General features: G+C 34.7%; 1 pseudogene; it reads left to right on the forward strand.

The window, feature by feature from the left end:
• The first annotated feature begins 3,179 nt into the window (after positions 1 to 3,179).
• On the forward strand, positions 3,180 to 3,301 carry LOC123658763 (annotated as a pseudogene).
• The last annotated feature ends 21,089 nt before the right edge of the window (positions 3,302 to 24,390 follow it).

The following is a 24,390-nucleotide window of genomic DNA, read 5'->3' on the forward strand; positions in this document are numbered from 1 at the left end:
AGGAAGTAGGCAGAGCCGATTCTCCTTCCAGGCCCCCGGGAACTCGCCAGACCGCTGGCAGCGGTCAAATAGTTCCCGGTGGCTGTCACCGAGGTGCCCGAGAGCGACTTCAAGCACTTTCCGCCGCCTCTATTTTAGCCTCTGTGACGGGTGAGTGTTTACATTCGCACTATGCTGTAATAATGATTTAATTTGTAAAATCAAATTGAAAAATTAATTATCCTACTATTAGTTACTATAAATATATAATTAGTTAATTTAAAACAATTAATAAGAAAAGGTTAAATAAATCCTTTATCACAACAAATAGCAGACTTTAAAGATTCCTCTCTATTTGTAATATTTTTATATATTTTCGAATAATATTGATATTCTAAGAACTTTCCAATTGGATGCAAGTTGCATTCCTAGGTGCTCTGGTCACATTACTCACCACAGGAACATAATTTTGCTTGAAAGCAGTATTATTTAGATGTGATCTTCTGTAAGGTCGAGATGCGCCTCCGGTCGGGCTGCTTCAGATCTTGAACCGAATATTTCCTGATCGAAATCTGTGCCCTACTTCAGTTAAACATTTCTCCTTTGTTATATTTTAGCACTACTCAAGAAATCTATCATCATCAACGCTTCGTTAAAATCCGATCAGCATTAAAATTTGACGGCTCAGCTAGCTGGCTTATCTGCACGCCGTAATTGCGAATCTTTTTCGCAGACCTGTCCCATTCTATGAATATTATATTCTTCTATAGGGTATATATCCGGGTTTATAATCCCGGCTGTGACAATAAATATAGAATCGACTTTACTTTTTGTGTATGTCTTACAATTACATGTAGTTGTTGTAACATTGTGTCTTTTTTATTAATGTGACAGTTGAGTTGGCAGCAAGATAAAATAACTTTAAACTAAGATGCCTTAAAGTTTCGTTGTGGTTATTGTCTCGAATATCATTTACCTACTTGTAAGTTATCTCTACTTATCGCAATTAGACACATACACGCATAATTACTTCAGCTAATCGCAGTCCACTGCTGGACATAGGCCTCCACAGGTTCACGCCAAAAATGATGTGAACTCATGTGTGTTACCCATAGTCACCACGCTGGGTAGGTGGGTTGGTGACTTCAAGGCTGGCTTTGTCGCACCAAAGACGCTGTATATACACGCATAAACATAAGCGAAATGCCAAAATGTTGTGCATGTCTAAAACGGAGATTATGTTTTATTACACTAGCTTGGCAATCGACAGTTCGCGATTCACTTTATCGTAAGCGGCTACTGTAGCCTGTGGACAGCGCAACCCTTGCGTTAACGCCTCAGTTAAAAATATCAATGTTAAATTCGAATTACTGCGTTAATAACTCACTATGAAAGAAACGACTTATATTTTAATAAAATGGAAGATTATTATAAGAAAATATTGCAACAAAACATATGCATTTTTGATATTTATTTTAGTCGAAAAATTTCACCAGGATTATCAGCAGAATTTATATTGCTAATCTTATCTTTTACAAAAACAGGGAGGACACGCACACTTAGACACAATATTTGTATCTCAAGCAATAACTTAAATAAAATATATTTGGATTTTTATTCTATAATTTTCAGTAACGCTAGAAAGATTTTAATAATATCACTCGTGCAAAATTTGTTGCTATAAATCCGCTTTGCACTCGTTTTCATTAAAATAGACGCGATATTTAATTACGAAATTATGAAAGCGGTTTTAGTTATCTTAATTTTGTTTTTTTAGTTCTTTAGGAATATATATATATATATATATATATATATATATATATGCTTTATTTTATATATATATATATATATATATATATATATATATATATATATATATATATATATATATATATATATATAATAAACCACGATCGTATGATAAATTCTTGTTTGGCTCTAAATTTCTTATTTTTTATAAGTATTTGTTTTAGGTTTAGGAGTATGTCCTTGTCTGTCTACTAATCGTGATACCCAATATGGGTCGTTGACTATAGTTGGGAAATTATCCTTTTATCCGCACGCACCTTTTATTTTATTAAAATTCAAAATAATATCACAAATTTTCAAAAAATGTATACGATGGAAATACAAAAGTTGACATCAGCTTGGTATAAAAACAACGTAATGTATAAAAACTGTTGTAATAAAATTTCGTTCTTCGTTTTATATTCTTACAAGACGTTATATAAAAACGGCTTTTTAAATTGATATAGATTGACACTTCGACCTTTCCGATTTTGATAAATTATTCTCGAGGCGTTTTCATCAATACTCTTATCCCTTAATTCATTATTTTTCGTTCATAATGAAAATAAATTACTTAAAAATCAGTATACATTCATATAAAAAATCCCACGATTGATGGTTTCTTTTGTCAATACTTAATCGACGATTCTATGTATAATAATTCAGGAAGAAAAAAACAATAAAAAAAAAAAACTTTCGAAGACGGAACAAGTTGTAATAAATTATTTATTTATTTATTTATTCTTAATGTACACCAAAATACAGACACATATAAAGAAAGATACAATACAAGATGTACAAAGGCGATCTTATCGCTAAATAGTGATTTCTTCCAGATAACCTTTGGGTACTGGACACGATACAGTAGCAGCGGTTAGAAGTGTGCACAAATTAAGGATGAAAAAGTAAAATAAATTATTATTGCGGAAGTAATTTAAGATTTTCCTTAATATATCATAATACTAGAAACAATCGTTTTTGTAAAAATTATTTATACACGGGTATGGGCGTACCCAGAATTATGTAAAAGTGGGGCAAAAACCAGTAAATGTGAAACTCCATAGTCAAATTTTTGAAGTGAAACTTCTTTAGACGCATGAGGGTTAAAAATTTTACGGATCAAACGCGTCACGAATTATTAAACAAATAATAATAATTAATAAATAAATAAATATCTATACAATACACACACGCTCGTCTATTCCTAAAGTAAGCAACTTAATGCTTGTGTTATTGATAACAGCCGACATATAGCTACATTTTTTTTTTTCGATAAACATACTTATAAATAATACATATGTATATGAATATATAAATAAATATTTATATGACACCCAGACTCGGGGTGGGAATCGAACCCACAACCCTCGGAGCAGAAAGCAGGATCACTACAAACTGCGCCAACGGGCTAGTCAAACGTCCATACCCCATACATGGAATGCACCGGTTCTCGTCCGATCACCGAAGTTAAGCAACGTCGGGCGCGGTGAGTACTTGGATGGGTGATCGCCTGGGAACACCACATGACGTTGACTTTTTGTTTTTTTTTTCAATTCGTTTTTTAAATTAGTTTTTTTTTTCAATTAGTTTGCCAAAGAAGTTTCACTTCTGACATCTGTACTTTGTTTTTTTACTAGAACTTATCATTTAATTTCACTATCTACACTACTTTAATAATAGCTTGCGGAGATTTTGGCTAAACCTACCTAAAGTTTCCTTATTCAAATCTAAGCTATCAATTATTAGTTTCGATTCAGAGTGGGCCAGAAACCCCACCTTGCCCCACCGTGGTTACGCCCATGTATAAAAGTATATTTAGATAATATATATACGACAAATTATTGAAGTAAAACATTTTTACGCACGCTTGACTTACTGAGTAAGCTGGTAAATGCGCGACGAGAGCGTTATGACAAGTGTGATCGGGTGAGGCGAAAGGAAAATGATAGGGAGATAATTATAAGTTAGTGAAGATAGAAAGAGAGCGAGAGTTATGTTTCGTATGTTGCTGTAGGAGGACTGTATTTCTTCAATCGTATATTGTTGTTTAAATTATAAAACTTGGACGGCTTGGCGTCGTGAATAAAAAAATAATAGTGATAGTGTTGACGGCTCGGCGTTGTGAATGACAATTTTATTCGCCGCCGCTGCGCTCACTCCGTCGCCGGTGGTGCCCGCCGCCCCCCCTCGCCCGCGCCCCACGCGACTTACTCTATCGTATCAGGCGCGCACGTACTCTAACAGGAACTAAAGAAGTTCTACTTCAGTCGTGTGGTCTAAAGCACACTCGTTTTTATAGTTCTTATTTATATCTATAACTAATTAGCACTGCAGTCAAAATTGTATTTTGTAGATGTTACCAGCATTGGTATGCTCTCACTCGCAAATTCCTCTCTTTCTCCATAAAGGAGAAGGATTGGAGCTTAATCCACCACGCTGCTCCACTCATCATCATTACAGCCTATACCGTCCACTGCTGGACATAGGCCTCCACAAGTTTACGCCTAAAATAACGTGAACTCATGTGTTTTGCCCATAGTCACCACGCTGGGCAGGCGGGTTTGTGACCGCAGTACTGGCTTGTCGCACCGAAGACGCTGCTGCCCGTCTTCGGCCTGTGTATTTCAAAGCCAGCAGTTGGATGGTTATCCCGCCATCGGTCGGCTTTTTAAGTTCCAAGGTGGTAGCAGAACTGTGTTATCCCTTAGTCGCCTCTTACGACACCCACGGGAAGAGAGGGGGTGGCTAAATTCTTTAGTGCCGTAGCCACACAGCACAGCTGCTCCACTGCGGTTGGTTAAATATATCTTTTTAATTATAATTTTTTTGTAGTTATTTACTCAGTTAACTATAGCTCTATTGAATATTTTTTTAAGTAATAAAAAAAAAACCATAACATTAAATTATTTAGAAACATATTTTAATAAAATTATTAAATACTATTTAAAATAAATCTTGTTACCGCTAAGTTTTAAAAGCACAAAATTTTAATGTTTAAATATTTAAGCCGCTTTATGGCTTAAATGCACCGGTATGAAATTTGCAGACGACTTGTAAACATCAGACTACTTAACTAATGCTATCTACAAACGTACCTACTTGCCTAATCCAAGTTTACTTTACAGCGAATATAAAATATTTTTGGTTTGCATATTTTAAAATTAAATACGCTTCTGATAGTCTGTGTGACTGATGTCTTTTAAAATTTAACACAGATCTAAATAATATATAATCTACGCAGAAATTAAAATAAGTTGGTTTTAAACTTCTAGCATAATATGTACTTCTATTCTATTATTTGTTAAATGTTAAAGTAATAAATAAGACAAACACTTGCAACTGACTTCACAAATTTAATAAAAGCAACATTTGTCACTGCAGTTGGCGTTTAACTACACATAACTATGTCTAAGAAGCAAATATGTTATTACTAACGTTCCGTGGTTTAGTTGTGTGCATAGTTGTCTTGTGTTACACATCTGTATACAGAATTACTGATATTCAGCATAATAACCACAGTCACAAATTTTGTTAGAAAAAAAATAGGGTGACATTAATTAACTACAACAAAAGTCATAACTAAAATAAAAAAATAATTCAAACCCAAAAAATAACTGTGTGTGAGAATTAATACACACAATGTGCTGTGTGGCTACGGCACTAAAGAATTTAGCCACCCTCTCTCTTCCCGTGGGTGTCGTAAGAGGTGACTAAGGGATAACAAGGTTCCACAACCACCTTGGAACTTAAGAAGCCGACCGATGGCGGGATAACCATCCAACTGCTGGCTTTGAAATACACAGGCCGAAAACGGGCAGCAGCGTCTTCGGTGCGACAAAGCCAGCCCTGTGGTCACCAACCCGCCTGCCCAGCGTGGTGACTATGGGCAAAACACATGAGTTCACGTTATTTTTGGCGTAAACTTGTGGAGGCCTATGTCCAGCAGTGGACTGTATAGGCTGTAATGAGAGAAATAATACATTTGGCGAATGCGCTTTTATTTCGGTAACTAACATTTCAGCTGCCCTTAATTTTGGGGAAGAGGGTAGCGAATCCAGGCTCTCCACATTTCGACTCGAGCGACATAACACTGTCTTCCGTCTGAAATATATGCACTATACAGCGCGGTTAGACCACCTCCAAGTGACTCAAGATCATCACTTGATATCCTAAGAAACCTTTCGGTTACTCACCATCTGGCTATCGACATGCAATAATACACACGAGAAATTCAGATTGATGGCAGAAAAATGAGATTCTTCTGGCTGAGAGCCCAGGGAGCAACAGCTGGCAAAGAAAAGGGGGGCTATTCTTGACTACGACCGTGTCCCAATTTCGTATATTAGGAGGTGCATACGTGAGGAGACAATATGGAAGTGGCTGGAGCGTTATAATTCTTCCACGACCGATTTGGTCATAAATATATTTTTACGAACCATAAAATCTGCCCGGATGTTTATAAAAAACACAAAAATAACAGCATTCGATGTTTAAATTTTGACCGGTTATGGAGGCCTTGCAATCATATCGCAATGTCTAAGGTTTGGCCTAAAAAGATTGATACTGGAAACCCAGTTGCAGATGAAGCTAGAGCTTAAAATGACTAAATATATACAAATATTTACTCATCCAACCCTATTGTCTACTCCTTGAGCAGAGATTGGTACACTGGCGCGCAAATATAAATGACTTGAATGACAAGGAACCCTGTATTTGGTCTATACGCAAGAGGAAAAGAAAGCATACGGAACGGTTGAAGGGTCGCTCGTCTTGACTATCGACGAAATACAGGGGCAGGCCTACGATGAGCTCATCACTATCTAGAGCAGATTCGAAAAACTCCGATATACAACCATGTGCCTCAAGCTATCTACAACGTCGACAACGGAGACAATACAATCGGCAGGTTCACCACCTGAGTGATTTAGCCGGAAATTTAGGTCAAGCATTATATTTTTTTAAGTATTTAAAACGAGAATCGATCGCTGAGTGCCGTCTGTCAATATGTCGAGTGATTTACAAGTCAAATTGTAAATAAAAATTTGTGGCTTGTTTGAAAGAGAACACTTGAGAAACGCTTGACCGAACTGGCGTAATAATTTTTTGTTGAGTTCGTAATTATCAGGGATAAAAGAAAGTTATCGAATGATCAAATATTGGGTGGACATTATACATTGCTCTTTCCTTTTTTGTATATAATATGCGAACTTGTGAATTTAGCAGAGCTTACTGAGATATGAATCCGTGATTTTCTATTTAGGCTAAGTTTTGTCTTTGAAAATAAGTTGTTATCTTATCTGTTGGATAATTTACTTTTTTCAAAAGCTTAATTATATTAGATTACTAACTCAAACGACAAACTTTGTTTTAACATATATGTTATTAACCCTCTTAATCCACCCCCTTATAGCTTAAGGGTATTAAAATAGATGTTGATCGATTCTTAGACCTACCCGATATGCACACAAAATTTCATGAAAATCGGTTCAGCCGATTCGGAGAAGTATTGTAACTAACATTGTGACACGAGAATTTTATATATAAGAAAGATGAGACATCACGAAATTCGATGAATGTCTAAGAAATCAATGTTACATAAAAACAAGTTGAAAACATAACATATATTATAGAAATTATGTTAAATTCATATATATATATATATATATATGTGTGTGTGTGTATTTTTTTGTCGTACAGAAAAAAACAGAAATAAAAATATTGCGTTGTCTTTGAATAAGATTTTGTAACATATTTCCTTTATAAACCTTGAATATGTTACAAACACTTTTTAACACAAAAATGTGAAAAAGTTACTGTATAATAATTGTGTTTTCTGGCAAACGAATAAAAAACATCAACAATTACATCGACAAGTAATACTACGTAGGTAGACGGAAAAATAGTCAAGTAATACGCATTATCAAAGGTTACTCCAAAAGTTGTAATCAGATCTCGATGAAATCTTAATGTGACCTCATGATAAACATTGGCTTTCGATTAAATTAAAAATCATCAAAATCGGTACAACCAGTAAAAAGTTTTGTAGATTTTCGAGGTTTTATCTCGATTTCTCTGGGATCCCATCATCAGATCCTGGTTTCCTTATCATGGTACCACACCTGATGTATCTACTTTCCAACAAAAAAAAAATTATCAAAATCGGTCCATAAACGACGAAGTTATCCCTGAATATACATAAAAAAATATATACCAATATAAAGTAGAATTGAATAACCTCCTCCTTTTTTTGAAGTTGGTTTAAAAAATGCGTATTTGTCCTTGTTTCAACAATGCCGCAATTTACAAATATTTTTATTTCATTTTCGTTTTTAACTTTTAAAACTCAAATTAAAAATGAATCAAGAATATTATAATATATACATCTAATTAGTTGATTAATTGTATTAGTATTTTACTGTTTATGTCATGAAAAAGAAATGAAAAATTAATTTAAAGAAATACTAGATTGTTTGGTCACGGGTTATTTTATGGCATTTGCAATCAACATCCCCAAATCATCGTGACTTTGAAAAGGACAACCACAGTAAGTCCCGTACAATCTAAAGTGTTTAATCCTTATTTTGTGTTGTTGTGCTTAGCAGTTCATCACTTGTAATCAAAGATATATAGCTGTTGAAAAATAATTAAACTCAGGGTTAAATTTCGAAGAGATTTTAGAGATAATCAGTCAGATAAATTAAATTTACAAACCGTAGAATTATTAATAATCATAAATAGCATAAATTGCTGATGTTACAATTTTTAGCGGGAGTATACATCGACGTAAGGCAGATAGCGCTATTTCGATTTTCATAGTCAATAAAACTCTGATTCGATTTAGATAAATATTTTGACGAAGATTTATTACAACTAGTTAACCGAGCAAACTTTGTAGCACTAAATTTTTGAAGTAAAACTTCTACACGCAAGCTCGACTTGGGCAGTAAGCTGGTGAATAACACGACATGAGCGTTACGTAAAATGTAATTTGGTGAGGCAAACGGAAGTTGAGAGGGAGATGTAAATTAGTGAAGATAGAAAGAGTGTTACGCTTCGTAAGTTTTACTTCAGTCGTGTGGTCTAAAGCACACTGTTTTTTTTAAGTCAAACTTCTTTACGCAGGTTTGACTTGGGTAGTGAGCCGGTGAATGCATGACGAGAGCGTTGCAAAAAGTATGACCGGGTTAGGCGAACGGAAGTTTAGAGGGTGATATAAGTTAGTGAAGATAGAAATAATCTAATATATTAAATTCTCGTGTCGCGGTGTTTGTAGTCAAGCTCCTCCGAAACGGCTTGACCGATTCTCATGAAATTTTGTGTACATATCGAGTAGGTCTGAGAATCGGCCAGCATCTATTTTTCATTCCCCTAAGTTGTAGGGGGGGGGGGGGGATTGAGAAGGTTAATAAAATATATGGCAAAACTACGTTTGCGAGGTCAGCTAGTAATTATTATAATAATAAATAAAATAATTAAAAGGTTGTCTGGAAGAAATCGCTCTTTAAGTCTCGAAGTTATCAACGCATGCGACATTTCGACGATTCGTTTTTATTTACATACATTTTAAAAGTCTGAATATAAATTAATTAATATTTTATAAAACGAAATCATTGATCTAATCATGCCAATTACCACAAGAAACAGTCATCTTCTACACGTCGAGTTTACTAATGATATATTTGTATTCAAAATGTCCCCTACGGAAATTCCCTAATCTTCCTTAAATCCCGCAGCTTACATCCAATTAGTTCTTAAGGAAATAAAGATTTTACGTCTTCGATAACACTATTCGTATATCAATGTAATTATGATTGTTAAAATTCTCTTCGCTTCGGCCTGTAATATCCCACTATTGGGCAGCCTCTTTCCCCGTGTAGGAGAAGGATCAGAGCTTAATCCACCGCGCTGCTCCAATCCGGGTTGGCGGATATATTCCCTACTATGAGTAAGGATCACTATCAGGTGTACATGGTAACAACCGGGACCGACGGCTTAATGTGCTCTCCGAGGCATGGTGGGGAGACCCACAAGGACTGCACAAACATCTAGACCATGGCAAACATCAGTATGGCTAATACAAATGTTTGTCATGTGCGGGGATCGAACCTACAACCTCCAGCGTAACAACCACAAACCAGTGCTGTGACCGTTGCGTCAACGCGTCGTCTACATTGTTACCAAAACATATAGAAATAAGTCACGAATAAAAACTTGCTCGGAGACAACTGACTTATTTTATCAATAAGTAAAAATAAATCCATATTCCAAGATATTTAATGCTTAAATATTATCGAATTAAATGCGACACGTAATATTATAAAACATACTCGTTTAATTGTGCCTTATTAAAATATTGTGTGATTCCGCTTTATTTAAAACTAGCTGTGCCCGCGGCTTCGCCCGCGTTGAAATCAGTGTGTCACAAAGTTTTCCCGGCACACTTCCAGTGAAACGCTCATCAAAATCGGCTAAGCCGTTCCGTAAACCTTCCTCTTGAACCGCATGAAAATTCCTTCAGTAGATTTTAAGGGAAGCGATCACATACACTTTTGGGGACTTTGTTTTATAATACACTAACTATTGCCCGCGACTATGTCCACGTGGTTATGAAGATATGCATTACTATCAAAATGTTTAACGCAAATTATTTTTTTATTTCAGTCACATGAAATGCTTATCACACTGAGCAACTTTTTAAAAGGCACAATTTAGTATAATTTAATAGTTGTTTTTATAAACCTCTATAATACACTACATTCTTAGTTTTATTTTCAGGCTGCAGTATAAATAGCCTATCAGGCGAACTTATAGCTGTTGAATATGTTTCATACAAACTATCAACCCCAATTAAGCCCCCTTAGCGGTGGAATATCGTAAAATCCGTTCTTATCTAACTATACTATCTAACTATAATCTACCTCCCTGCCAAATTTCATCGGTGTCCATCCTGGATGGATGAACCCTCCAGCGGTTTTTGAGTTCTCGTGATGAGTGAGTCAGTGACCTTACTCTTTTATATATATAGATTACGATGCATTATTTGGACACCTCCTCACCATCTATAGAGCATACATTTTAAATTTCAAGTCTCTTACTTAAAAAATATAGGACTTTCATACAAACTTCCAACCCCCCTTTTATACCCTTAGGGGTCAAGTTTCGTAAAATCAGTTCTTAGTGGATATCTATGCCCCATAAGGAACCTATCTGCCAAATTTCAGGTTTGTGGCTGTTATAGTTTCGGAGATTTCGTGATGAGTGAGTCAACCTACCATCCCCCGTTTTAACCCCAAAAAGGAGTTGATTTCTAAAGATACATTATTTGAACACCTTCTCACCATCTATAGAGGATACATTTTAAATTCCAAGTCTCTTACTACTAAAACATAGGACTTTCATACAAACTTCCAACCCCCGTTTTACCCTCTTAGGGGTCGAGATTCATAAAATCCATTCTTAGCGGTAATTTACGCCTTATAAGGGGCCTACCTGCTAAATTTTAAGTTTGTAGGTGTTATAGTTTCGGAGATTTCATGATCAGTGAGTCAACCTACGATCCCCCGTTTTAACCCCAAAAAGGGGTTGATTTCTAAAGATATATTATTTGGACACCTTTTCACCATCTATAGAGCTTACATTTGAAATTTCAAGTCTCTTACTTCAAACACAGGAATTTCATACAAACTTCCAACCCCCGTTTAACCCCCTTAGGGGTCGAATTTCGTAAAATCCGTTCTTAGCGGATGCCTACGTCTTATAAGGAGCCTACATGCTAAATTTCAAGTTTCTAGGTGTTATAGTTTCGGAGATTTCGTGATGAATGACCTTTCGCTTTTATATATATTACTAGCTGTGCCCGCGGCTTCGCCCGCGTTGAAATTAGTGTGTCACAAAGTTTTCCCGGTAAATTTCCAGTGAAACTCTCATCAAAATTGGCTTAGCCGTTCCGTAAACCTTTCTCTTGCCAGTGGTGGAGCCCTCTCTCCAATGGTGAAACCGCATGAAAATCCGTTCTGTATATTTTGAGCGAATCGATCACATACACTTTTGGGGACTTTGTTTTATAGTACACTAACTGTTGTCCGCGACTACGTCCGCGTGGTTATGAAGATATGCATTACTTTTAAGATGGTGAACGCAAATGATTTTTTTTATTTCAGTCACTTGAAATGCTTATCAAACTGAGTAACTTTTTAAAAGGCACAATTTTTTTTTTCTTTAATAATTATGTAAGTCTATCATATTGTAGTTTTTATCTATTTATTATTGATTTTTCCTCCTTAATTTGTGCACACTTCTAACCGCTGCTACTGTATCGTGTCCAGTACCCAAAGGTTATCTGGAAGAAATCGCTATTTAGCGATAAGATCGCCTTTGTACATCTTGTATTGTATCTTTCTTTATATGTGTCTGTATTTTGGTGTACATTAATAATAAATAAATAAATAAATAAATATAATTTAGTAGTTATTTTTATAAAACCTCTCTATACACCACATTTTTAGTTTTGTTTTCAGGCTGTATATCTTTCATACAAACTATCAACCCTAATTAAACCACCTTAGCGGTGGAATATTGTAAAATCCGTTCTTAGCGGACGTCTGCTAACTATAATCTACCTCCCTGCCAAATTTTATCTTTGTCCAACCTGGAGACCAGACCATCCAGCGGTTTTTGAGTTCTCGTGATGCGTGAGTTATTTACCTTTCTCTTTTATATATATAGATAACGATGCAATATTTGGACACCTTCTCATCATCTAAAGAGCGTACATTTTATATTTCAAGTCTCTTACTTCAAAAACATAGGACTTTCATACAAACTTCCAATCCCCCGTTTTATCCCTTTAGGGGTCGAGTTTCGTGAAATCATCTCTTAGCGGATGTTAAGGCCCTATAAGGAACCTACATGCCAAATTTCAACTTTGTAGCTGTTATAGTTTCGGAGATTTCGTGATGAGGGAGTCAACCTACTATCCCCCGTTTTAACCCCAAAAGGGGGTTGATTTCTAAAGATACATTATTTGGACGCCTTCTTATCATCTATAGAGCATACATTTTAAATTTCAAGTCTATTACTTCAAAAATATAGGACTTTCATACAAACTTGCAACCAACATTTTACCCCCTTAGGGGTCGAATTTCGTAAAATCCGTTATTACCGGATGTCTACGCCCTATAAAGAGCCTTCCTGCCAAGTTTCAAGTTTATAGGTGTTATAGTTTCGGAGATTTCGTGATCAGTGAGTCAACTTACCATCCCCCGTTTTAACACCAAAAGGGGGTTGATTTCTAAAGATACATTATTTGGACGCCTTTTTATCATCTATAGAGCATACATTTTAAATTTCAAGTCTCTTACTTCAAAAACATAGGACTTTCATATAAACTTCCAACCCCAGTTTTACCCCCTTAGGGGTCGAGTTTCGTAAAATCCGTTCTTAGCGGATGTCTACGTCCATTAAGAAGCCTACCTGCCAAATTTCAAGTTTGTAGGTGTTATAGTTTCGGAGATTTCGTGATGAGTGAGTGACCTTTCGCTTTTATATATATTATTATATAGATTATTTAATTACTACAAGTCATTAAAATTATATCTAGGGCTGAGACATATTAATTTAGACGCATTTATCTCGTTTATAGCTGTTAAGTATGTCTTGCGAGATTACGTAAAAGTACCGTAGAAATCATAGCAGGAATTAGTAATTGTATTCAAAAATCAATTTGGTGAAATCAAATTTAAGTAGACAAATTTAATCAGAAATGAAATGTACTTTTATTTTATTTAAATTGGCGCTTTTGAATCGTCGTCAGTATAATAACCGATTTATGTCAAAAAAATATGATAAAAAATTCTGTATTTGTAATTATGCTTAGATTAAAATAATATAACAATAATAATTATGTTCTTAGACATCGCTCGGGTTTAGTGGTGCGTGAACCGTGTATGCGCCTATACACCGGCGGTGGCGGGTTCGATTCTCTCACGGGACGGATATTTGTATTTTTACAAGTATTTCTTTCCGTCCTGAATGTATGGCCTTTTAGGTCTCCCCACCGTACCTCGGAGAGTACGTTAAGATGTCGGTTATTATCAAAGATACCTTATAGCGATTGTTACTGATAGTAGAGAATATATTTTCAACTGTCAATGCCTATGCCCAGCAGTGGGGTATAGATTGAATCAATCAATCTATAATATTCTTTACTGTACAAAAAATACTAATAAAACAGTAATAAAAAAAACATAGATGTGCAAAGACAATATTGTCGCTGAAGAGCGATTTCTTCCAGATTAACTTTGAATAAAGGAGACGATATTGTCTAATATATAAAAGTCATCACAGTAATTATTACAGAAATTTGTGATGTATATTTGTTGGATTTGAATAAGAGAAGAAAAAATAGATCGTAAGAATAGATCGTATGCTATATTTTATACCCCCAGTCGATAATAGTGTCCATATCCTATATCAGAACAACGTTTGCCAGGTCAGCTAGTATTAACATGATATTAATTACATTCTAACTACGATCCCAATAATATAATAATATCTCCCCAATAGGCTTTGAATACATCACGTGGTTAACGGACTGGAAATGTGCAATTCACTCACGTGTCAGTTGAAATGAACTGTCTGACCGCGCATTGTGAAAAATATATTATTCAGAATGTATTCAATGTTTGTGTTGAAATGGCAAGAGTTGATAAAATTGTACATATAAAGTTCGTGCTAGCTGTACGAATGTTTTCGAGCGACGCAAGCTTGTTATTCTACTCGGTCTATCGAGTGGGAGGTGTTTGCAATTTAATTCTCGTTTTTTTTCAACTATAAAAAATAACCAGTGAATAAAGGTAGTGTTTAAAAGAGCGTCTACTTTTTTTTTCATATGTAAATACCTACATAATTATGTGACAACGTTTACATAAATTTAAAGTGAACATATCCTTGACCCTTACTATTACCCATTTTAATTAACTTTTAAAAAAATCTATACTAATATTATAAAGCTGAAAAGTTTGTTTGTTTGTTTAGACGTGCTAAGTTCAGAAACTACTGCTACGAATATTTTTTTTTTTGTATTTGATAACTTTTTTGACGAGGAAGGCTATGGGCTATTTTTAGACTGTTTCTATTCGACGACGTCTTCCGGGGTCGTTGCTACAAGGGCTTACGTTAATTGTGAGACTGTCCCAGAACGACAGTCCGAGCATTGGATGTGTCCCTGCCGAAACAGATACATACGAGTAGTTCACAAATACAGTAATATTAATTTTTAGAAATTAGTTTCATTTACAAAAAATGGAAACAGTTAAGATTACAAATGTTATGTATATTACAAAAAAATGTAGTGTATTAATTAATATATTTTTAACAATACAATTTAATGAAAGTAATGATTTTTATGATTTTTTTTACGATTAATGTATCAAACAAGCGTACGGCCCATCTCATGGTATGCGGTTAACATAAAATATAACATCGTAAGCTTGTTGCCAACCCTAACTTCCAGCCTCCTCTGGAGCTATGGCCACATTACTCACCACAGGAACACAAAACCACTTGAGATCAGTGTTATTTAGCTGTGATCTTCTATAAGGTTGAGGTAGTTTCCCAGTTCGGTAGCTCCGAATTTCGAGCAGGATATTAATAATAATAATATTTATTACTCACCATTAAAAGATACAAAGACAAAAGTAGTACAATTAGAGGAAGATGTTCAAAGGCGGTCTTATCGCTAAAGGAACGATTTCTTCCAGACAACCTTTAGGTATAGGACAGGACATAGAAAAGCGGTTTGGAAGTGTACAAATAATTGTTATAAAAATTAGAATAAATTACAATAGCTTAATGTACTTACTTCAATCCTTAAACTTAATAGCTATATATAGTCAACGTAATTGATTATGACAAGCCTATACACATTTCATTGCCATTGTTATGGAAAAGACAGACACAATTTTCTCTACTATTCAAAACGATTATACATATAACGCGACCATCAAATATGAATAAAATAAAAATACATCATATATTAAATGGAAATGTTGGCAACACATTAAATAGCAGTTTTGAAATAATTTCCATTTCAACCGTATAATTTAGTATGTGATAATTTTACAGCGTATTAACTTGAAGAATATATTGCTATCGTAATATTGCTATTATTGCTATTCAAACACTTTTTAGATCTTATTTTATTTTTAAATAAGGTCCATTTTTCAATACAGATTGTTACGAATGTTTAAAGTTCCTGAATTCCTTCCGGGTTGTTTAAAACGACGAATAAAGTAGAAACTTTTCTTGTGTGTATATTTGTTGTTTTATTGCCTTTTGATAGACTTTCTTACCGAAACTTTAATTAAGGCTGAAACTTAAATTTGTTAGTGAATATTTGTAACAAAAGCTGTTAACATTTACGTATATTGAAAACCATAGTTAGGTATTTGATGATTAAAATCTTTCAATTAGAAGTTATATCTCTAATTTAAGGTACCGTAAATACCAAGACAGACATTGACTTATTGTTGTGTAGTTTTCTCTAATTACATATAAATAGAATACTCATAATGGCTGGTGAAGCACATAAACTTAGATAAAATTAGTGTAACTATTTTAAAATAGTTCTACTTGTAACGAAGGGAGCCAGAGCTTCTGAAAATGTTGTGTTGACACAGAGGCAGGGTCGGCATCGCGTTCGCCGTTCTTGGTATTGCAGACGCCCATTGGCTATAACAACCACTTACCATCAACCTAGTTATATAAATATATATTGACCTTTTCTCGCTAAGTATTGAAATATAACAATAATATCTAATGAGATATAATGCTTATAATTTAATAAATCTAATATTGAACTAATAACTATGTTTTTTAACCGAACTAATTTAAATTACCTATAATTGAATTTTAAGCAATTAATATCGAGGAAGTGTATTCTACTCTTGGTTTTAATAGAAAATTGTTTGCAGTTCCCGAGGAGGGTTGCGTTGCCCTTGTTTGATCATTGTTCGGGATTAATGGATTGTTGACGTAATCTCTGTTACTGTAAGGAAACCAGGATCTGATGATGGAATCCCAGAGAAATCGAAGGAAACTCTCGAAAATACGCATAACTTTTTACTGGGTGTACCGATTTTAATGATTTTTTGTTTAATCGAAAGCCGATGTTTATCATGTGGTCACATTTAAATTTCATCGAGATCTGTTTACAACTTTTGGAGTAAATCTTTGATAATGCGTATTTACTTGAGTATTTTTTCGTCTACCTACGTTGTATTACTTTTCGATATAATTGAAGTCGGTTTTTCTTCGTTTGCCTGCAAACACAATTATTAGGTTATTTCATGGATATTTCCTGGTTTTGTTGGTGGTGTGGTGGTGGTGGTTGGTTGGTTTCATGACATTTTATAGCCTAATGTATTCCTCGGTTCAACGCAAGAAAAAAAAAACGGATTATTACGTGTTGTGCTTAAAACATGCAATAAAAGTCTCGCCGTAAAATAATCAAATTACAAATTTACCAACTCTTTGATTGAAATACAAATTTGTTCGCTTCGCATAACGAAATTGAAGATGAATAAAATACTTTAGTATAATAAATAGCTTCGTGTATATGAATGATGATAATTTAAGCTTGAAAACGAAAAAAAAAAAAATTCAATTACATCGACCAGTACAATTTTATATTATATACAATGCAGAAAACATAGTCAAGTAAATATGCATTATAAGAGATAACACAAAAAGTATTTGTCAGATCTTAATAATATTTAACAGAAATCACGTGACAAGCGCCACTTTTCGATACAAAAAATAATTCTTTATAATTGATCTATTTAGTTAAAAGTTATTTGGTATATAATACACCGTAGGTTGATGAAAAAAATGTGAAGTGAATACGCATTGTTATAGATAACTCAGAAAGTACTTAGCATATCTCGATATAATTTAAATGGCACCAAATGTTAAACACCACCTGTCGAATAAGAAAAGAATTATCAAAACCCACCCGATAAAAAGTTCTGAAGTAAAACGCATAAAAAATACCGTCGAATTGAGAACGTCCTCTTATTTTTGAAATCGGTTGAAAATTAAAAAAAAATGTCTGGATTTTTAATTATGTGAGTCACTTTACTATATCTCACGAAACGGTACGAAATCTTACGGCATATATCATTCATTTTTCGTTTAGAAAAACAGTAAATCTTAAATTAGTTTTTACTACTACGCATATTATAGGGTCGAACGGTATTAACCAAATAAAACAATTTTGCTCTAGAATCGAGTTACACCTTTAGCACTCACGTGAAAATAGCCGCGAGCCTTAATAGTTTCTGAAATAATTTTGTTACATATCACTGAATTTAAATTAAATGGCTACAAATTGAAAGTTTTCTGTTTACGGCTCAAACCGTTTTCAGTTAATTATTTAAAATAATTATAATTAATTAACTGCGTTCGAGAGGAATTCCAAAGGTCTAAAATTTTAATTGAGTGCTCGCAAAATTGTTTAGTGTTCAAAGGAAATGTTTAACGAAATGGGAAATACTTCTTAATGTACAATAAAACGACATCGTACCAAATACGTTTTAATGCGGGTACAGCGGTGAAAAAATGTAATAAATAAATAATAAATAAGCACTTCACACACAACGGCCCCCAGTAGGATCTTCTCCTGTGTTGGGGGTCCGGAAACACACACAATACACATGCACAACCCCCCTCCCCATTCGAAAACAATATGATATGTCCAACATTTATTTTTGTTTTGCAGACCATTTGGCGCCCCTTTCTGAGTAGCACCCGGGGCATGATGACCTCCCTTGTCCACCCCTCACTACGCTACTGGCTCGGACACAGGCATCGTTTTCCATGTAAAGGAAGGATTGTTTTCGGATACTTTGAGTAAAGATTGACAGGACAGTTTAACGAGCTCTTCAAAGCAAGATGTGGGGACCCACAAATACAGACGTACGAACTGGAAAGAAATATTTGTACAAATACAAATATCCAGACCGAGCGGGAATCGACCCGCATACCGTCCGTGTTTTAGGTAATTACTCGCACCATTACACCAGAGCTGTTGCGATATAAATCATGTATAACCATCGACACATACATTGCATATTGATATGTAGTTATGTTTATATATTTACCTGTCGCTCCTAAGAGATCAATAAGAAACATATTCAAATTCCTACGATTTATATTTGTACGATTTTTACCCACACAGTAGGGAATTCTAAACATTTTTAATATTGTATCAAAACTCGACCGTTCCAACGGGGATCGAACCTACATTTCCGACAGACCGTGTCGGTTCTCTAGCATAACGGTCGATTTTTGATATGATATTAAAAAATGTTTAAAAATGTTAAAATGTTTGTGAAAAAATGACCTAATTTAGATTATCTTCGGAGGCATAAAAGCCAAAACTCTATTAAAATAAAATTGCAATAAGCTAACTTAAATAGCATTTTTCACATATTAACGCATTAAAATACTGACCTTGAAAAACACAACTTGGTATTTTAAAAAAAATATAACTAGATCTGCAAACAAGTGTCACCTAATTGGTAAGCGATTACCGTATCTTATAGACTATCCACAATCCCGCCAGGAGATCTGGTCATCATACTCACCAACAGGAACACAATACTGCTTGAAAACATTATTATTTAGCTGTGGTCTTCTATAAGGTCGAGGTACTACCCCAGTTGGGCTGCTCCATATTTTGAGCAGGAAATTTCCTGCTGTGCCCTACCTCAGTTAATGAATAATGAACTTTTGGTATTTCAAACGACTTCAAGGTATTTTAATTATGAAAACCGAACTCACAAATATTTTAAACTTAATATCCTCCAAGATAGCACCATTCTAATAAAGTAACATCTGTTACAACCAGCCAATTGTCTAGTCTTTTATTATTCGTCCATAATAAGGTCTGCGTCTGCATCTTGGAAATGCAATCTCGATCTTGTTAATATTTCGGGACATTGAAATCATTTAAAATTTAAGTGAGATTTTGTATGATAATGAGATATTTTGTTTACTGTATTTATTGCTAAAGATTTGTTTTAAAAGGTACTAAATATCTTAATAATAAATTAGAGCAATTACAGCACAACAGCACATTAACGTGTATACATAAAACCTACGAAGTGGAATTATTTGTATCAACTTTCAAATATAGTTGTTAAATTGGAAAAAAATATTCTTATGAATCTCCAGCAAAAAACATTCTGCCTCGTAAATCAGGAATATTCAATCGGAAAATGGAAATTAGTCGCGTTTAAAATATCGCAAGATTGTATTTCCTAATTGTGAAGAGCTGGCTCTTAATATAAGTTTTTAACTATAATAATATCTTAAACGTTCTCTTCTTCAGATGGGCATTCTATCGTACCGATTTTTATTCCTACTCATTTACTGTACATTGCGTTAGACTTTGGAATTCCCTACCGTATGAAATTCGCAATTGCAAAACACTATCGCTATTTAAGAAAAGAGTATTCTACAGAAAACTCTACCTTGATCAATCCTTGTCTAATTCTGCGACTGTTTTATAAGTTTTCTGTGGCCGGACTACTGGAAGAGATTCCATCATGGGATAAGTAGTGCCTTTGTACTAGCATTGTTTATAAGAACTATTTCCTTTTGCTGTCCTAGTGTACATTAATTGTTAAATAAATAAATAAATAATCTGTATCTTTTTAATTTTAAGTAATAAGTATTGTAAATATTTGATTTCATCATCATCATTACAGCCTATACAGTCCACTGCTGGACATAGGCCTCCACAAGTTTACGCCAAAAATAACGTGAACTCATGTGTTTTTGCCCATAGTCACCACGCTGGGCAGGCGGGTTGGTGACCGCAGTACTGGCTTTGTCGCACCGAAGACTGCCCGTCTTCGGCCTGTGTATTTCAAAGCCAACAGTTGGATGGTTATCCCGCCATCGGTCGGCTTCTTAAGTTCCAAGGTGGTTGTGGAACCTTGTTATCCCTTAGTCGCCTCTTACGACACCCACGGGAAGAGAGGGGGTGGCTAAATTCTTTAGTGCCGTAGCCACACAGCACGTTTTACACACCATACCATTTGATTTATAATATTTATAATAATAAATAATACAAAACATTTTTTTGTAGGTATACATAATAAATAAATAAATAAATGACCACACTCAACGAAACCAAGCAGGATTTTCTCCTAAGTAGGGAACTCGGTATAGATATATGACAAACATCCATACAACAAATATGTTTGGTATGGCCAGTAAAAATGTTTGGTATGTGCGGGGACCGAACCCCCGACCGCTAGTGCAACAGCCAGTGCTGTGGCCGTTGCGCCAACGAATCGTACATATATATAATTCGTATTTGTAATACTTTATATGACGTAGTTACGGGTGTTTTGTCAATGATTTCATGTACTGTCTCAGATAACATATATACAGGACATTGGAATATAGTTATTATAGGCTTAAACAACTTGCTTTGCTCGCTTTAGCCTGTAATAATCCCACTGCTAGGCATAGGCCTCTTTCCCCATGTAAGAGAAGGATTAGAGCTTAATCCGCCACGCTGCTCCAATGCGGGAGCACGGATATACTATGAGTAGCGATCGCTATCAGATGTACATGGTAACAACTGGGACCGACGGCTAAACGTGTTTTCCAAGGCACGGTGGGGAGATGGGTATCAAGGACTGCACAAACACCCAGACCACGGCAAACATTTGTATGCCCAATACAAATGTTTATCATGCGCGGGGATCGAACCGGCAACCGTCAGCGCAACAGGCACAAACCAGTGCTGTGATCGTTGCGCCAACCCGTCGTCAGTCTTAAACAACTACAACACCTTTATCCTAATAGTGTATTCCTCAGGACATAATTCTCTATTAAACTTCCCAAATACCCACTTTTAATCATAAATCAAGTGCTTTTAAAGCATACTCGAAAAATAATTTTTTTGATTTGATTTGGTGTTACAAGTATACATCGTATGTTTATACTTAGTTTTTTAACAATGTCTATACTTCGTATGATTTCAGAAATGGAGCTAAGATAATCCCACATAAATTTGAAGCCTCTAAGCTAAGCAACAATCAAACTGCCACTAAAAAGCCATTACCAAAACTTACGTATTACGTAGCCTTTTAACTGAAACGGAAACCTTTTTTTTTGTAGACCCAGGGGAAATCTCTTATGGATACAACACGGGCCGGGGGAGCTAAGGGTTATGACGGACTCGCACCGACCAAACCCCTGGGGTATTCCGTCGACACGCCTGGGCGTAGTCACGGGGCATATTGCATTTCTGCGATCTCGCGAGCATTTGTTCTTGTAAGCTTACAAGCCTGCGTCACGATTAGTAATACTCCAGAAAGGCTCTCTCGAACACTACGGTTGCCTCTCTCCTCGGGACCGTGCAATGTAGATGATAGTTACCCTGAACCATCTTCCGCCGGTCCCAGCGAGTGGTGAAAAAATCCCCCCTCACGAAACACCGTGCCTAATAAAATGGAAGCCTTAATTATTTGAAATGAACCAGAAAATTGAAGACTATTGGTAGAAGAAAATTGGTTAAGAAAACTGTTAAAATGCTTAAAATATTGGGCAATGTATCACGTGCCTTTAAAATATTTTCAGTAGTCAGGAGTTATGTAACGATAAATATTCTCTAATGGTTGTAAAATCACGTATTGTTTTACAGTTCACTAGAGCGTAGTTTCAGGCAAGTGCATTTTCCGCAAGAACACCCCTTGAGACAGGAATTTTCTAAAGAGAACCACTTAAAAATATGAAAACTTTACTACAGGGAGGCCACATAACAACTAAATTAGAGAAATTTTTACATTAAAAAAATATTATTGAGGTCAATTCTGTACTTCGAATATATTTTGCTTAACTATAATAGCTACGTTTTGTTGGTACCTGTGTACTATTTTACGTATATATACGCGGCGCATAACTTCAAAAAAAATGTGCTAAATTAAACAATTCTTTATTTGTCGTCCCTATTGTCAGGTTATTAAAAATATAAAAAAAAATTTACTACATAGTGACCGGTCTTACCATCGATGTAATGCGTTTCTACCCACTTTTTTCCTTTTTGTGACGATATTGTATAATGAACTATTGTATATTACCGTCACGCTCAGCTAGAATTATTATAAACTTATAGGTATTTAAAATGTAATCTTTCCAATGTATTTCTCATTTAAGTGAATTGTTAATTATAATATATCAAATATATATAAATTGTATTAATAATTAATAAATATAATATTTCAAATATCTTTGAAAAAAAAAACCTATGTTTCCACGAAAACAACAAATATGAAAAAGTCATGAAGAAATCATGAAGTTCACCGAGTCTGCTACTTTTTATATGTGTACATACGTTTCATATCGTTCGTTCTCGAAATTGATGAAACGAATATCAAGCAATAAAGAGGATATATCGCGTCGTACTAATAATTTGTGTAGGTCTGTTTCATCAATTATGAGCGAGAAATGACATATTGTTATTTTGATTTTGTCAAACATATTATGTAGGTACATTGGTATTATGAGGAGTAATAATGGGGGTAGGTTTAACATTTATTTAATTTATATAATACGAACACTATTTAGATACAATATTCAAGATTTAAAACAATAGTCAAAGTCACGAATAAAAAAAGGAAAACAAAATCAGTACTATATTTATACCAAGACTGACAAATCCTCTAAGGATACACTAATAATACTTTATGTCCATTCCGATAGTAATACACTAGTATATACATATCATTAATTGACTAATTTATTATCTACACTTATCCGATTCTCTTTGTAACATATAACATAATCTATCTTACACACACATACGTAACACAAAACATGGCTGTATTTTTTTTATGTCACTAGGTCGGCAAACAAGCGTACGGCTCACCTGATGGTAAACGATTACCGTAGCTTATTGACACCTGCAACACCAGAAGCATCGCGAGCGCGTTGCCGACCCAATCCCCAATCCTTCCAGGAGCTCTGGTCACCTTACTCACCAACAGGAACACAATACTGCTTGAAAACAGTATTATTTTGCTGTAATCTTCGATAAGGTCGAGGTACTACCCCAGTCGGGCTGCTCCATATTTTAAGCAGGAAATTCCTGCTGTGCCCTACCTCAGTTAAATTATCAGTATTTTTACAAAGATACAATCAAGCGTGTTTCTATAAAAAATAACTAAAACAAATATCATAGCATTTTACACTAAAAGGTCAAAAGCTTATTTCGTCTATTGTGTGATCTAAAAGAGTGCTTATTTCCGATTTTTTTTCCGAAATATATAAAGATTGCTTCTGTGGAAGGATAATTGGATTTGGATTGGCGTGATATTTCTGTATAAATTCGCTTCACGTGACCAGTTTATTGAAAGTTTTATAAAGTAAACAGATATAAATTAAGACTTCGAGTACGTAAACACTACCTCTCATATCTATATATTATTATTATATCTATAAAGTACAGACTTTGAAAGTTTTAGTATAATAAAATGTCTATACTACGTCTAAGTTAAATAATGAAAGTATTTGTTATAGTTTCAATATTCATTTGGGTTTAGCATC

Source organism: Melitaea cinxia, chromosome 12 (assembly GCF_905220565.1).
Source record: "Melitaea cinxia chromosome 12, ilMelCinx1.1, whole genome shotgun sequence".
Classification (NCBI taxonomy): domain Eukaryota; kingdom Metazoa; phylum Arthropoda; class Insecta; order Lepidoptera; family Nymphalidae; genus Melitaea; species Melitaea cinxia.